The sequence below is a fragment of the Schistocerca cancellata genome, chromosome 3 (genome assembly GCF_023864275.1).
Source record: "Schistocerca cancellata isolate TAMUIC-IGC-003103 chromosome 3, iqSchCanc2.1, whole genome shotgun sequence".
NCBI lineage: Eukaryota > Metazoa > Arthropoda > Insecta > Orthoptera > Acrididae > Schistocerca > Schistocerca cancellata.
In genome coordinates, this window is record NC_064628.1 from 771,034,218 (window position 1) to 771,049,852 (window position 15,635).

Consider the following 15,635-nt stretch of genomic DNA (forward strand, 5'->3'; position numbering starts at 1 on the left):
CCATGTGTGGTACGCCCCGATAGCTGAAGGGTCATCGCGGCGGTCTGTCACGCCAAGGGACCTGGGTTCGACTGCCGGAGATTTTCTCAGCTCAGGGACTGGGTGCTGTGTTGTCCTCATTATCATTTCATCATCATTAGTGGAAGGCAACGGGAAACGACGACTGGAATCACTTTCCTAGACGCTCATGCGGTGGACCTCTCTGACGAGGCTTCCCCCGTGACAAGACCAGCCGTAAGGCAGAACACAATGTTAAGTTTCATATGTGAATTATTGACCATCACTTCTGAAACATCCTGTATATTATTCCTATGTTTGGATCCCTTGTATCACATAAATCTCTAATCCTTACGTGAATCGAACACACGTGGCTTAGTCTGTCAATCTAAACTGTTCTATTTAGAAATTTGAAAAATACAGAAGTAATTAATCGCGACGTATGTATGGTGAAGTCCCACTACCTCTCTCTGCATCTCCATATTCTGGCTTACTTTATGTCTTTAAAAATGGCAAAAGCGTACAGCTGACAGCTGTTTTGAGAAATGTGTTTACTGATTACAACAGTGACTTATTAAGACTCGCATCGCTGATGAAGGCATAGTCTGTAAAATTACTCGTAGTATTATGTAGGTACGGATCTTTCCTCGAGCTAGAGGTTGTCTATCACTGACATGCATGGAGCAACTGTGTCAGCATCTCTGGAAGGAATTAAACTCGTATAGAATTTGTACTGGAACAATTGCTATTATTAAGCGAGGCTGCTTCGCTACACTGAGGAAATGTAGCTCTTGATTCAAATTATGGAATATTCACTTCATCTGGTGACGGAATTTTGGAAGACTGTGTATAGTAATCGCGCTTAAGTGGCACCATTGATATCGGGCAGTGAAAGTGTCGATTGTCTATTGCCGCTGGTGTATTTTACATATGAACAGAACCTCTTTGGATTTTCTGCCATATTTTGAGACGAGTTCCGTTGTGGAAGCTATTTAAATCAGCTCACATACGTCGTATCGGGGAAGCCATTGGTTCCTGAACACAGTGATCACTATCGTTTCGGCCGGCCACTGTGGGCGAGCGGTTCCAGGCGCTTCAGTCCGAAACTGCGCTGCTGCTCCGGTCGCAGGTTCGAATCCTGCCTCGGGAATGGATGTGTGTGATGTCCTTAGGTTAGTTAGGTTTAAGTAGTTCTAAGTTCTAGGGGACTGATGACGTCAGATGTTAAGTCCCATAGTGCTTAGAGCCATTTGAACCAGTATCGTTTCTACCCGTAATAATCGAACATTTAATGTTACAGAACACTGAATATTTCTGTTATGAATAGGCGAACCTATTGGGTTGAAAAGAAAATAAGCTTTCAGATGGAACTGTCCTTACATAACACGGCATCCCATCGCCGTACGGGCGTCTCCAGACACGTCTTCGGCCTGGAATCTCATTGACTGAAGTAGAATTGTCTTCAGTAATCAGTCCCGCTTCGAATAGAGCCCAGACGGCCAGGAACACAGAAATGGGACACAAAGCGGACTGACCCCGCCGGACAGCCCGATAACCAGGAGTGATGGTCTGATGTGCCATTTCTTTTAGGAACGGGAGCCCCTTGAATTGTTATCCACGGCCCGTTTTTTGTCCTTCGTGGGAAGTCGTCCTGGGCTTACATTTCAGCAAGATAATGCCTGTTCTCTCTAGGTGAGAGTCTCTACTACTTCTCTGTGTGTTTGCCAGAAATGGCTCCAGAACTCTTCCCAATTAAGAGCATTTGGAGCATTATGGGAATTTTCGTCCAAACAGCTAGAGGATTTGACGATCTAACGTGACAGTCGGACGGAATGTGGCAAGACATCCCTCAGGAAGACATCCAGCAACGATGTCAACCAGTGCTAAGTCGAATCACTGTTTGCGTAAGAATTAGAGTTTGATCAAAGATTTATTGACGTGTTCAGTTTGTGATTCTTTTTCTTTTGAATAAATTATCCATTTTTTTCTGAAATTTTAATCATTTGTTTGTCTGTAGGCCTACAGGCATACTGATTTGGTTAATTCCTTCGTAGTGCGTCGTTTCTTTTGACTTAGACTGTATAGTTGAAGTAGCTACGGAGGAAGAATGATTTCAAATACCAACCAGAGAAAAATATTAGACAATTAACTTTTATTTCTCGATGTGATAATTAGAACTTTATGGCCGACCCTTCTACTTGTCCTCTCATTTTCGCAGCACGAGTCGTGTTCTACATCTACATGGATACTCTACAAATCACATTTAAGAGGCTGGCAGAGGTTTCATCGAACCACCTTCACAATTCTCTGTTATTACAATCTCGTATAGCGCGCGAAAACAATGAACACCTGTATCTTTCCGTACGAGCTCTGATTTCCCTTATGTTATCGCGGTGATCGTTCTCCCCTATGTAGGTCGTTGTCAACAAAATATTTTCGCGTTCAGAGGAGAAAGTTGGTGATTGGAATTTCGCTAGAACATTCCGTCGCAACGAAAAACGCCTTTCTTTTGATTATTTCCTGCACAAATCCTGTATTATTTCTGCAACACTCTCTCCCATATTTCGCGATAATACAAAACGTGCTGCCTTTCTTTGAACTTTTTCGATGTACTCCATCAGTCCTATCTGGTAAAGATCCCACACTGCGCTGCAGTAATCTAAAAGAGGACGGAAAAGCGTAGTGTAGACAGTCTCCTTAGTAGGTCTGTTACATTTCGTAAGTGTCCTGCCAATAAAACTCAGTCTTTGGTTAGCTTTCCCCACAACATTTTCTATGTGTTCCTTCCAATTTAACTTGTTCGTAATTGTAATACCTATGTATTTAGTTGAATTTATGGCTTTTAGATCAGACTGATTCATCGTGTAACAGAAGTTTAACGAGTACATTTAGCACTCATGTGGATTACCTCACACTTTTCGTTGTTTAGGGTCAACTGCTACTTTCCGTAGCATTCAGATATTTTTTATAAGTCGTTTTGCAGTTTGTTTTGACCTTCTGATGACTTTATTAGTAGACAAACGAAAGCCTCATCTGCAAACAACCGAAGACGGCTGCTGAGATTGTCTCCCAAATCGTTTATATAGATAAGGAACAGCAAAGTGCGTATAACACTACCTTGGGGAACGCCAGAAATCACTTCTGTTTTACTCGATGACTGTCCGACAATTCTACGAACTATTACCTCTCTCGCAGGAAACCACAAATTCAGTCACATAACTGAGACGATATTCCATAAGCACGCAATTTCATTACGAGCCGCTTGCGTGGTACAGTGTCAAAAGGCTTACGGAAATCCAGAAATACGGCATCGATCTGAAATCCCTTGTCAATAGGACTCAACACTTCATGTAAATAAAGAGCTAGTTGTGTCTCACAGGAACTATGTTTGCTAAACCCATGTTGACTGTGTGTTAATAGACAGATTGCTTCGAGGTAATTCATAATGTTCGAACACAATATATGTTCTAAAATCCTGCTGCATATCGACGTTAACGATGTGGACCTGTAATTTAGTGTTGTGACGTTATACAGCGTGTACTTGGACCCTGGATTTTGGCACCTCGTGGCGCTCCTTGATCAGAGCAGCACACGCTTCGCAAGCGACCGCAGGCACTCCCCGACGCGCTACGAAGCGTGTAACGGTCAAAGGGAGCGGTTAATTAGCGCGCGCTCGCAGCCCGTTGTCCGGTGTGGCGCGCAGCGGCGCTGCGGGCCTCTGGCGTTGCTATGGCGACGCGCGGCTGCGCCGACACCGGAACGACGCCCCTGGGAGGCGGGCAGGCGGCGCGCTTACCGGCCTCGCGGGACGCCCTGTGTGCCCGTAATTGAGCAGCCAGAAGCCGGCGGCTGCGGTACGCTGCTTCAGCCTGCTTGATAGTTGCGCGCCAGGCGTCGCGGAAGACACTCTGTCCCGGTTCGAGCGCCGACACCGACGCTGCCCCGTGCGATCTCGCAGCTGCTTCGCATGACACCGTCAACTCAGTCTCATCGTAACCGCTTTGGGACCATCTTAACATAACTTCAGGTGTCGGGAAGGTATACGCATTCTTTAACCGTCCGTCCTCGCGCGTCGTCCATATTACTTTCCCGCCGAATTTTGTCTGACAGTGCAGGATTGAGATCGCGCCATTTTCAGTACCTTTATGTTAACTTTCCAGCAGTTAGCTCCAATCGTTGTTGGCTTTCAGTTACGAAACATACAATGTTTATGAAACATTATTATTGTCTGGAGGACACCTGTCATCAGCAGGAGCTCTGCTGCCACAATCTGAAACAAAGTAAGTCTGTATTACGGGGGTCACTCCAAAAGAAATACACTATTTTTTTTGAAATCCATCTTTCATTCTACATGTTTGAAAGTTTTATGTGTGTAGATACATCCTTCAGGAGCTATACTTTCATTTCTCTACATAAATTCAATCACTCTCAACTGCCTTACGCCCTCTTGCAACCAGCGCCTGTATATCCGCACGGTAAAATTCTGGACCAACCTGTTGGAGCCACTGTTTGTCAGCGTGCACAAGGGAGTCATCACCTTCAAACCTTTTTCCACGAAGAGAATCGTTCTGTTTCCCAAAGAGATGATAGTCACATGGAGCCATGTCAGGACTGTAAGTCGGGTGTTTCATTGTTGTCCATCCGAGTTTTGTGATCGCTTTCAAGTTTTTTTGACTGACATGTGGCCGTGCATTGTCGTGCAACAGCAAAACAGCCTGCTTTTACCGATGTGGTTGAACACGACTCAGTTCAAAATGGTTCAAATGGCTCTGAGCACTATGGGACGTAACAGCTGTAGTCATCAGTCCCCTAGAACTTAGAACTACTTAAACCTAACTAACCGAAGGACATCACACACATCCATGCCCGAGGCAGGATTCGAACCTGCCACTGTAGCAGTCGCGCTGTTCCAGACTGTAGCGCCTAGAACCGCTCGGCCACTCCGGCCGGCACGACTCAGTCGAGCTTGAAGGTTCTTCAGTGTCGTCACATATTCATGAGAATTTATGGTCGTTCCACTTGGCATGATGTCCACAAGCAAGAGTCCTTCGGTATCGAAAAACACTTTTGCAGCAGAAGGTGTGATCCTGAATTTTTTTTTTTTTTTCTTGGGTGAATTTGCATGATGCCGCTCCATTGATTGCCTCTTCGTCTGTGATGAAAAATGATGGAGCCACGTTTCATGACCTGTCACAATTCTTCCAAGAAATTCATCTCCACCATTCTCGTACTGTTCCAGATGTTCGCTGCATACCGTTTTTCTTGTTTCTTTGTGAGCCACTGTCAACATCCTGGGAACCCACCAGGCACAAATCTTTTTTAACGCCAATACTTTCAGTATTCTGCAAACACTTCCTGCCCCTATCCCAACGTAGCGTGACAATTCGTTCACTGTGATGCGTGTGTCAGCAGTCACCAGTCACCAGTTCGTTAACTCTGTGCACATTGTCTGGAGTGCGTGCAGTACGAGGCCCGCCAGTGCGAGGACAATCCTCAATATTGCCGTGCCCGCTTTCATCACGTAACCTGCTTGCCCACCGACTAACTGTACTGCGATCGACAGCAGCATCTCCATACACCTTTCTCAACCTCTTGTGGATGTTTCCCACTGTCTCGTTTTCACAGCACAAGAATTCAATGACCGCATGTTGCTTCTGACGAACGTCAAGTGTAGCAGCCAACTTGAAGACATGCTGTGACGGCGCCACTCACGGGATCAGGTTGAACTAAGTTTGAAACCAAGCGGGAAGGATGGATCTACACACTGTAAAACTTTCACATATGCAGAATGAAAACTGTATTTTTACAAAAATTGTGTGAATTGGTTTTGGAGTGATTTTATTGCTTTCCTAGACTCAATTTATCTTTCATGTGCTTCAGTTTGGACTTATTGAAACTGACTGCTGTTAGCCTTCCGTGTTACCTAGTATTCTCTTTATTTTTAGACTGTGGAAGAAATGTCAAAACCGAAAGAACCTCGGACAGAGTTTAGTGGAGATCCTAATGTATGGTTGGAATGGTTCAATGAGATGAGTGACGAAGATGCTCACAGTGATACGCTGACTCAGAGACTGAGGCTGTGTTCGTGAAAGCTATCATGTTTCAGGAACAGAACAAGAAGTGCCAGAGAATGATGAATGTGAGTTACAGGAGGAAGTAACTCAAGAGGATGCATTTCTTTTAGCGAAAGATGGAATAACTAAGTGGAGGAAAAATAAATATGCTACCAGTGTCAGAATCAGAACTTGTACTATTACTAAGCGTTTGCCTGGACCAAAAAATGATGCTCGTATAAGAAAGACAGAAATAGAAATTCTGAATTTGTTCTTGGATGAAAACATAATAAGCATTATCGCATTATGTGCTAATATATCCATGAGTGAAGTTCGTGGTAACATCGCTAGGGAAAGGGATGCTATAGAAACAGATGCGATAGATATCAGAGCTTTCATTGGTTTGTTATATTTATGTAGATCTTTGAGATGTTCTAGGCAGAGTATATCGAAATTGTGGGATGACTCAAAGGGAAACTGACTTGAATCATGTTAGTTATGCATAAGTGAAAACCGATTCATGTTTCTGTTGAGATATCTTAGGTCTGATAATATCCGTGATAGAGGTGTTCCAGAGAGAATGATAAGTTGACGCCTATCAGAAAGGTACTTGAACTATTCACGAAAATTGCCAAAAATATTTTTCACCTAGTGAATATCTTACTGTTGACGAACAACTTCCGGCACTTAGAGAAAACTGCCCATTCCATTCAGGCAATATATCCCTAGCAAACCAGAAAAGTGTAGGTTAAAAGTGTTTGCTTTGGTTGATGTAAACGCAGCTTACACTTTGAATTTAGAACCGTACGTCGGTAGCCAACCAGAGGAACCATGTAATGTCAGTAATTCAGCTGAAGATGATGTTCTTCTATAGGTCGAACTGTTTCAAACGTTAGAATATATTATACTGTGTATGAATATTAAATGTATTATACTTAGATTTAATAAAAAATCATAAAATCAGTCATAAAGACCGTTCAAAGTATACAAATAGACCGCTTGCTTTGTGGATGACACCTGTCATCCGCGCGAGTGACCATGTCACGAATTTTCGCGCGAGTAACGGAGGGTTAACTGCTCGAAGCTCCAGAGAATAATAGGCCTTGCATGGTTGGCTGAAATTATGAAGTCAACTGAGTACAAACCGTAAAAGGTTTTGGTCGTCTGTAAAATCAGTAAGCGGTTCTAAATCACCAGTTCATTGGCCCAGCGACCACACTGCCACTGAAACAGAAGATAACAGAAAGAAGGCCGAAATACTGAATTCGCACTTCGGGACCTCGGAAGACCGTAACACGGTACCTCTTTTTAACGATTGTAACACGACGAAATGACAGAATTTGAGATAAGCGATCGCAGAATAGAAAAGTAACTACAATCGCGTAGCAGTGGAAAGGGATCAGGACCAGACGAGACAAATATGGGCTGCTGAGAGCCGAAGTGGTATAACTTAACTTTTCCCAGATCTGAGAAATGAAATGTTTTGCGTTTCGTTTGATACAAATTCATTCTTTACAATAATTTGTGATACATTTGATAAAATATACAAATTAAATATTATAACTACATTTACTACAGACATTTTAGATATTTTGACCTTAAAAATATTTTTGCAACCCCTAGAAGCTGAAGTACCACTTTTCCTCTCAGCAACTTACCCTCAGAGAAAGATAAAGTGGTACAAATCAAGAGTTGTACCATTTTTCTTGTAAACGTTTTGGTGAAGTTGAATCTCTGAGAAGGAATACGCTGTCTTTTAATCTCCATAATTGCTATTTGTTTATGAAACGTAAACATAATGAGATACAGTAAATTTGAGTCTGCACCACGATAAATAAATCGTTGTTTCTAAATGTCCGAATTTATTAAAGTGCAATTCTCTTCATGCTGATATTTCAAGAGGTTTTCTAATGCACCTCGTCTGTTTACTCAATTTCGCCATCCACGTAGTCTTTCTCTGCTGATGTGTCAGCTTGTCCAGGTCATATTCCTGAGCCGAACTGTTGTCAGTTGGTTGTAGAAAGCGTGGTCCACCGAAGGGATGCAGGCAGCATTGTCGAGAATGTTGAGTTGAACACAAGACAAGCAAGGACAGCCACGAGCAGGATGTAAAGTTATGATATCCAAATTTTTGAAAGTGTTCCCTACATCAAGAGATTCTTTGTATAAAACGAGATGTGGGCAGTCTTTCTCCGTGTTATTCTTTCTAAATGTCACACTTTTCTCTGGATCCTCTGCTGAGAGAAAATCATTAAGTTCCATTCTACAAACTGTAAAGGGTTGTTTTCTCCTTGCCTTTTGAATGACGCTCCGAAGAGAAAATTTGAGCGATATCTGATTTTCTCTCGATAACTCTTACATCTCGATCGTTTGGCGGAAAGGAGTGTCCCGATAACATAAAGTTATGGTCAATTATACGGATCTCATTGCTTCAGTTCTTTACAATCTCTATCCAAAGTAGTGCAAGTTTTGAATTCAGACTTTGACCAGCTGCTGCGTCACCGTATGCTGTTACGTGTTGAGTACCATGGGCATGGAGCTCTACATGCTTTAGAAGACAGAAATCTACTTCTTCTGAGCCTTTTGATGATAAAGTCTCGTCCCAAATGTACATAAAGCCATCTGGCATGCGAATATTCTGTTCTTAGCTTTCATAAATATATCAGAAAGGCATGAAGACATAACATCTAGATATTACAAATATAAAAAAAGAAACAATGCTAATATTTACTAGCACTGTTGAAATGCCTTTTTGAATTTAGAGCGTAAATAAACACGCAAAACAACACAGAACTACACCATCACGTCACCTCGCAGCTTGACTTGTACCACTATGCCATTATTCCCGGGAACGCACTTCACTCTGGCGTAAGAGGAAGAATGCATTGGAGCTCTCAAGCGGCTCCGGTAGGAGTTATCATTATACCACTTCTCTACTACAAATTTCCGTGCATTATGAGTAAACTGAGTGGCATAACTCATAAAACCGAATTTTTTTGACTTAGACCACTTTAGTTCTCAACGGCTCATATAAGATTCTACAAAAATAATGCGAAAGAACTTGCCTCCCTTCTAGCTAACAGTTTATCGCTGGAACAACTGAGTGTGCCTAGCGACTGTAAAGAAAGCGCAGGTAAATTCCATTTCCAAGCACCGCCGAAGGACAGATGCACACAATTATAGACCTATATCTTTGAAGTCGATCTGATGCAGAATTATAGAACATGTTTTATGCTAAAGGATTTTGGAGAACAGAGTCTCCGCTACAAAAATCAACATGAATTCCGGAAACGAAGATCCTGCGAAATTCAACTCCCTCTGTTCTTCCGTGAGATACATAGTCGTAAACAACGGCGCTCATGTTGACTTCAGGAAGGCATTTGACAGTGTCCCACGTTGCCGTTTACTGACAAACAGACTAGCTTATGAAGTTTCGGACCAGATTTGCGACAGAATTCAAGACTTTCTTGCAGACAGAACTGAACATGTCGTTCTTAACGGAACAAATCGACTGCATGAAAGGCAATTTGTGCATTAACCCAAGGAAGTCTGATAGGAATGTTTTCTTTCCAGTGCGTAAAAATGATGTAGTATAAAGCGTAGGATGTACACAAATGTACTCAAATGATGCCGTTGTCTACAAAAAAAGTAGCATTTGCAGAATGATCTTCAGAGGATTGATGGATAGTGCACCCTCTGGCAGTTGACCCTAAACGTAAATCAACGTAACATATTGCGCATACGTATGAAAAGAAAGCCACTACTCTATAATTACAGTATTGATGAGAAACTGCTGGAAATAGTATTTAACATTAAATATCTAGCGTAACTATTCAGACGGACCATAGGTGGAATCTCCATGTAAAAAAACAGTAGGACAATCAGAAGCCAGACTGGGAAAGACAGGAAGAACCTTAAGGAAATGTAACACATCCACGCACGGAGCGACTTATGAGACGCTTGTTCTACCGATTCTTGACTATTGTTTATCAATATGGGATCCTTACCAGGTAGTAAACATAGAAGAGATAGAGATGATCCAACGAAGAACGGCGCATTTCGTCACGGAGTCGTTTAACCGGTGCGAGAGATTCTCAACAAACTCGAGTGGCAGACGTTACAAGAGAGGTGTTGTCCATCACGGAGACGTTTACTAAAGAAATTTCGGGAGAGCACTTTCTACCAAGAGTCGGACATGTTACTTCCTCCCACATAAGTCTCGCGTAATGACCACGAAGAGAACATTCGAGGAATTAGATTCTGTACAGGATCTTACTGTCAATAATGGGGTTTACTATTGAAATTTCGAGAGAGCACTTTCTACGAAACGTCAGACAGCATATTACTTCCTCCCACATAAATCTCGAGTAATGACCATGAAGATAAATCCGAGGAATTAGAGCCCGTACAAAGGCTTATTGGCAATAATTCATCCCACGCGTTACTCGCGATTGGAACAGGGTAAGCGGAATCAGTTAATAATACCAGAAGTACCCTCAGCCACACACCGTTTGGTGGCTTGCGGAGTATGATGTAGATTTAGATGTAGATTTAGATGGCCCTTGGCAATACATAAGGCCAGTAAAGCAAGGACGGATAGCTGATGTTGCACGCAATACAGCCACAAGACAGAGTTAGTGGCCACATACCATGAGAGCTATGTTTCCAAACCTCCAATGCAGCAAAATTAATTGTAGGGAGGGGATGATGCCGTTACAAAGTTGACCACACAGAGTTCAGTCAGAAAGGCGTAGCCTACACACAAGAAAAATTATTCGGTTTACTGCTGCAATATGTGTCCATCATCACCCTGAAAGGTGAAACTGAGACACCTTTCAGGTCCAACTAGGGTGACCAGAGCAGCTGCCCAGACAAGAAAATCAGGCCAGTTGATGTCATGGCCGCCTCACAGTGGCAAAGCACACAGGACAGCCCTGTATAAATATTACATCTGTTTCAGTTTAAGTGTGCTACTCTGCAGCTAACTACACCAGAGGTGGGATCTGTATTGACCTGGCATCTACAAAGTTCATAGTTGTTCAGCTTAGACATTGTGTCTATGTCAGTGTAACTCCTGGTCTTCTAGCCTCCAGAACTCTCACATTGTTCCACCTCCGGGAAATTCCCACTGCTAGCTGCAGCGCCACCATCTGAGTCAAGACCAATGGGGAGCTCTTGGAGCTATCTTCCAGTGTGCTTTCTGGTGGCGTAATCAGCAGAGCCAGTGAGCAGATCATCATTCGTCATCATCGCGGGGTGCCACTGCTGGCTCTCGCCTGTATTCTTGTTGGCAGACTTTGATACTGCTGGCTTCTCTGCTGATGAATGCATGCACTCTTAGCAGAGTTGGTGGGCCAGGGCGGCATCTTCAGCGCAACCATGTGCTTCCCAGTTACCTACTCTCTGGAGCTCCGTGTGACTGTACACAGTGCGGATGACGACACTAGTACGGTGTGGATAGTGACCCCGTGATGCTGCTGGGCACTGCCTCCACGGCTCACTCTGCTGCTGGAATTGAAACAACACACAGAACCTAGGTATCAGAGCACTCCAGCTGTACATGTGCCATCACTGCCCCTCTGCTGATGCAGACTACCCGTGAATGAAGACAACTGTGTATCTTTGAACAACAAATGTTTATTTTGTTAATGACGTTTCTTTGCTACCATCGGGTGCCAGACATCGCATCCCACACAAAGCCCCTGCTAACACACACCCGCTCCATCAAGATTCCGACATCGACGACGTATAAGAGCCACACAGCGGGTGTTACGTGGCATTACGGTTGTACAGAGTGCAACAAAATTGTACGGAAAAATTTACAGGTGCCCTAGGGGGTGTTTTGAATAACGAAGAGAGGAGTCTAACCCAAGAACTGCATCGTTGGTGTATCTGGAATGTATGTGTTCGAGGTCACTGACCGCCATGGAAGCTCTCAGAGGAATTGTGAGAACTTCTGATTGTGGTTCATGAGCGTATAAACTCGCCTTTTCTGCATAATGGTGGCACCTACAGTTGTAGGACGGTTGTTTCCGGAGATTGACTATGTAAGTAGGCTGTTTAGGTTCTTATATTGGTAACGCCGCCGCCACGTAGCGCTCTCTGTATGAAAATCACTGGCTGTGCTGTGTGCAGTCTGTGGCTAGTTTGCATTGTTGTCTGCCATTGTAGTGTTCGGCAGCTGGATGTGAACAGCGCGTAGTGTTGCGCAGTTGGAGGTGAGCCGCCAGCAGTGGTGGATGTGGGGAGAGAGATGGCGGAGACTTGAAATTTGTAAGACTGGATGGCATATATATTATGATTATTAAGGTAAATACATTGTTTGTTCTGTATTAAAATCTTTCATTTGCTAACTATGCCTACTAGTAGTTAGTGCCTTCCGTAGTTTGAATCTGTTATTTATCTGGCAGTAGTGGCGCTCGCTGTATTGCTGTAGTTTGAGTAACGAAGATTTTTGTGAGGTAAGTGATTTGTGAAAGGTATAGGTTAATGTTAGTCAGGGCCATTCTTTTGTAGGGATTTTTGAAATTCAGATTGCGTTGCGCTAAAAATATTGTATGGCAGTTTAAGCACAGTCTTGTATAATTGTTGAAAGGGGACGTTTCAACTACTATCTTTATGTCTTTCCTCAAGACACTCTCCACCATCATCCGAAGTTCGTCGGTATGGTTTCGTTGGTCAAAAATGTTCCGCAACGTCCTCGTGAGTAGCGTATTCACAGTTCTTTTCCGAATCAACTGTCTCAATGAAATTTTCACTGCAGTATGTCACCACGTACTGTCTCATGTTTAAATGTCATAAATGTAAATCTGCATTCTCCTCGCAGTTTAATAGAAGAGAAATGGGGAACACTGCTACGTTCGTACACTGCCGGCGATTAAAACTGCAGCACCGTTTTAATGCAACAAATCTTAAATTGTCATGAGGTGTTTACATACGCAAGTAACTGGCATTTTAACAGGACGGCACAAAATAAGTAATAGTATTGCAATCTACACGTAAGGAACGTTTATACAACATGTTTTACATTCAGATATCGCCTTTCAAAGCTGGCTGAGCTGTTGTGGTCATCGTCTACCTAAATGCAGGCCAGAGTCTTTTTCTCTGTTTCCAGAGAAGACGGCAAACCCAGCCAGATATAGAGAAGGGTAGTTTCGCTATTACTGTAAAGACGAGGCACTAGGAGTGTGCTGTAGTGGCCTCCTACGTTTCTCAGCCAATTGTTAAATGATCAGATTGAGACTAGTCTACGGCGAGTGCTGTGAACAATACAGTGTCTAGTGCCTGTGAGAACAAACGTTTGAGACATTCGTGTTGGCACCATATTAGGTACTTGAAATACTTCTAGATGAGGTCGAGTGGATACTAAAACAAAAGCAAAGTATTAGATCACTTTATCAAAACTTCAACAATCTGAAATATGTAACTTGGAAACAATTCATGACCACTTACTTTAAGACTTAACAGCTCATAAAATTCAGAATGATAGTCTAATTTCAATGTACAGTTTAGTATGGAGCTCGATACAGACTGAAGCTGAGCGTTGTACTTTCAGCACCGTTCAAAATGGTTTACACGGCTCGAAGCACTATGGAACTTAATATCTGCGGTAATCAGTCTCCTAGACTTAGAACTACTTAAACCTAAATAATCTGAGGACATCACACTCATTCATGTCCGAGGCAGGATTCGAACCTGCGACCGTGGCAGCAGCGCGGCTCCGGACTGAAGCGCCTAGAACCGCTCGGTCACATAGGCCGGCTGACGGCACACGGCTCCCTTTAAGGGCGTGTATCATTCGTTGCTGCGTCAAATAGCGACTGTCCTTACTTGTGGTTCCGTTGCGGATTACGAACCTCGTTATTTAAGGACAATGTGTTGGTTACAGTCACAATATCGCATGGTACGGTCGTGGCGGCTGGATAGCGTGTGTTTTATTAAAGATTGAGGGACTGTGTGACAGTTCCAAAAAGAAAAAGTTCTGTACATTGTGTTTCTAGTCATGATGAGGCCATATCCAGTACTGTATTTCTGCTACTGCGCGCCGCGGAATTTGAATCCCCTCCAGACGTCATGGACGTCGAAAACCCGTAGAGGTCTCTGCACCATCGCCCCGTAAGCTGTGGCGGCGCGCGCCTCCTGGCCCGGATTTAGAGTGAGGGCGCCACTGTGGAACACGTGGTTGCAGCGGGCAATAGCGGCGTCCCCGATAGAGTACATAAGCGCCTGCCTGTCACTCAGCCTGCCCCTCTCCCAAGGTGGCTTCCACCAGCTCCCCCTCCCTGACGATGTCCTCCTCCCCTCCATCTACCCCTCCTATCAACTTTGACCGTGCCCCACCCCCCACTTCCGGTGTCCTTTCCTTTAGGCACCCTCCCTCCCTTCTCTTCCCTTCCCTTCTCTTTCCTTTTCCCCTGTCCCCTCCCTCCGCCCCCCTTCCCCCGGGCTTCCCCTCCCCCTTCCTCCCTCCCCTATCACCCCTGCCCGTGGCATCTCTGCTCTCCCCTCTCGCTCTCCCACTCCCCTTCCTCCTCCTCCCCTCTTGGCAGGTCCCCTGGCTCGCACACACACAGTGAACATTCGCGCGCCGGAGGTCATCGCCATCAGTGTCTCGTGTGTGTGCCTTCGTTTGTGTTTAGTGTTTGTTCGCCGTCACGCCGCCACTGTTCACGTGTACCGTCGCCATCATCCATGTTTTGTGTGCCGTGTCAACTAGTGTCAGTGATGTTTTCTCGTCCAGCGTGAACGGCTCCATGTTTTTTTGTTTTTTAGTGCCTACATTGTTTTGCCCGCCGTTTTGATTGTATTCTCTGTGCCCCTCTATGTATTACTTATTGTAAACCTCAAGGCTGAAGAGCGGCGTACTCAGCTGCTGACAGCCCACCTTGTGTAAGGTGATAAAAATCACAATAAAGGAAAAAAAAACTCAGCCGGCCTGTCTAACCTTGCGTACGTCTCAGGACATATTGTCTCGCACTATACAGCGTATTTACTTTCGTGTTTTCTTGACTCTGTTGTCCGTTCTTGTTGTTGTCGTAAGGTCCTTCGTTGGTCGTGTCCGTCCTCTCCCGTTGTGTTGTTGTTCGCGGGCCGCTATGCGGGTCCCGCCACGTTTCCGTCACTTCAACCCCGGCACTGTTCCGGTCGCCGTTACAACAGCATTTAACACAAATTCACTAAAATTTTTGTTGTAGCTATTGTTGGGAAAGTAGGTAGCTTGGTAGCCCTGTTGTCAATAGTACTAGTAAGTAACTTGTGTAGGTCCCTGGAATTGAAACTAGGTTCTATTGTGATTTCATTCATTTGTTGTCCTACACTGAATTAGTCACCCGAATGGAACGTCCAACGGGAGGTGAGTGAAGATTCTATTCTCTGTTTTGTTCTTCTTACTTTGCGCCCTCATTATGTGTCACAGGGGCTGAAGCAAAGTGAGTTGTATTTGTGACATTTCTTAGAGTTTGCTTTTGACCATTCTGTTACTGAAACTTCCTGTCAGATTAAATCTGTGTGCCGGACCGAGATTCGAACGCGGGAACTTTGCCTTTCGCAGGCAAGTACTCTACCGACTGAGCTACTCAAGAACGA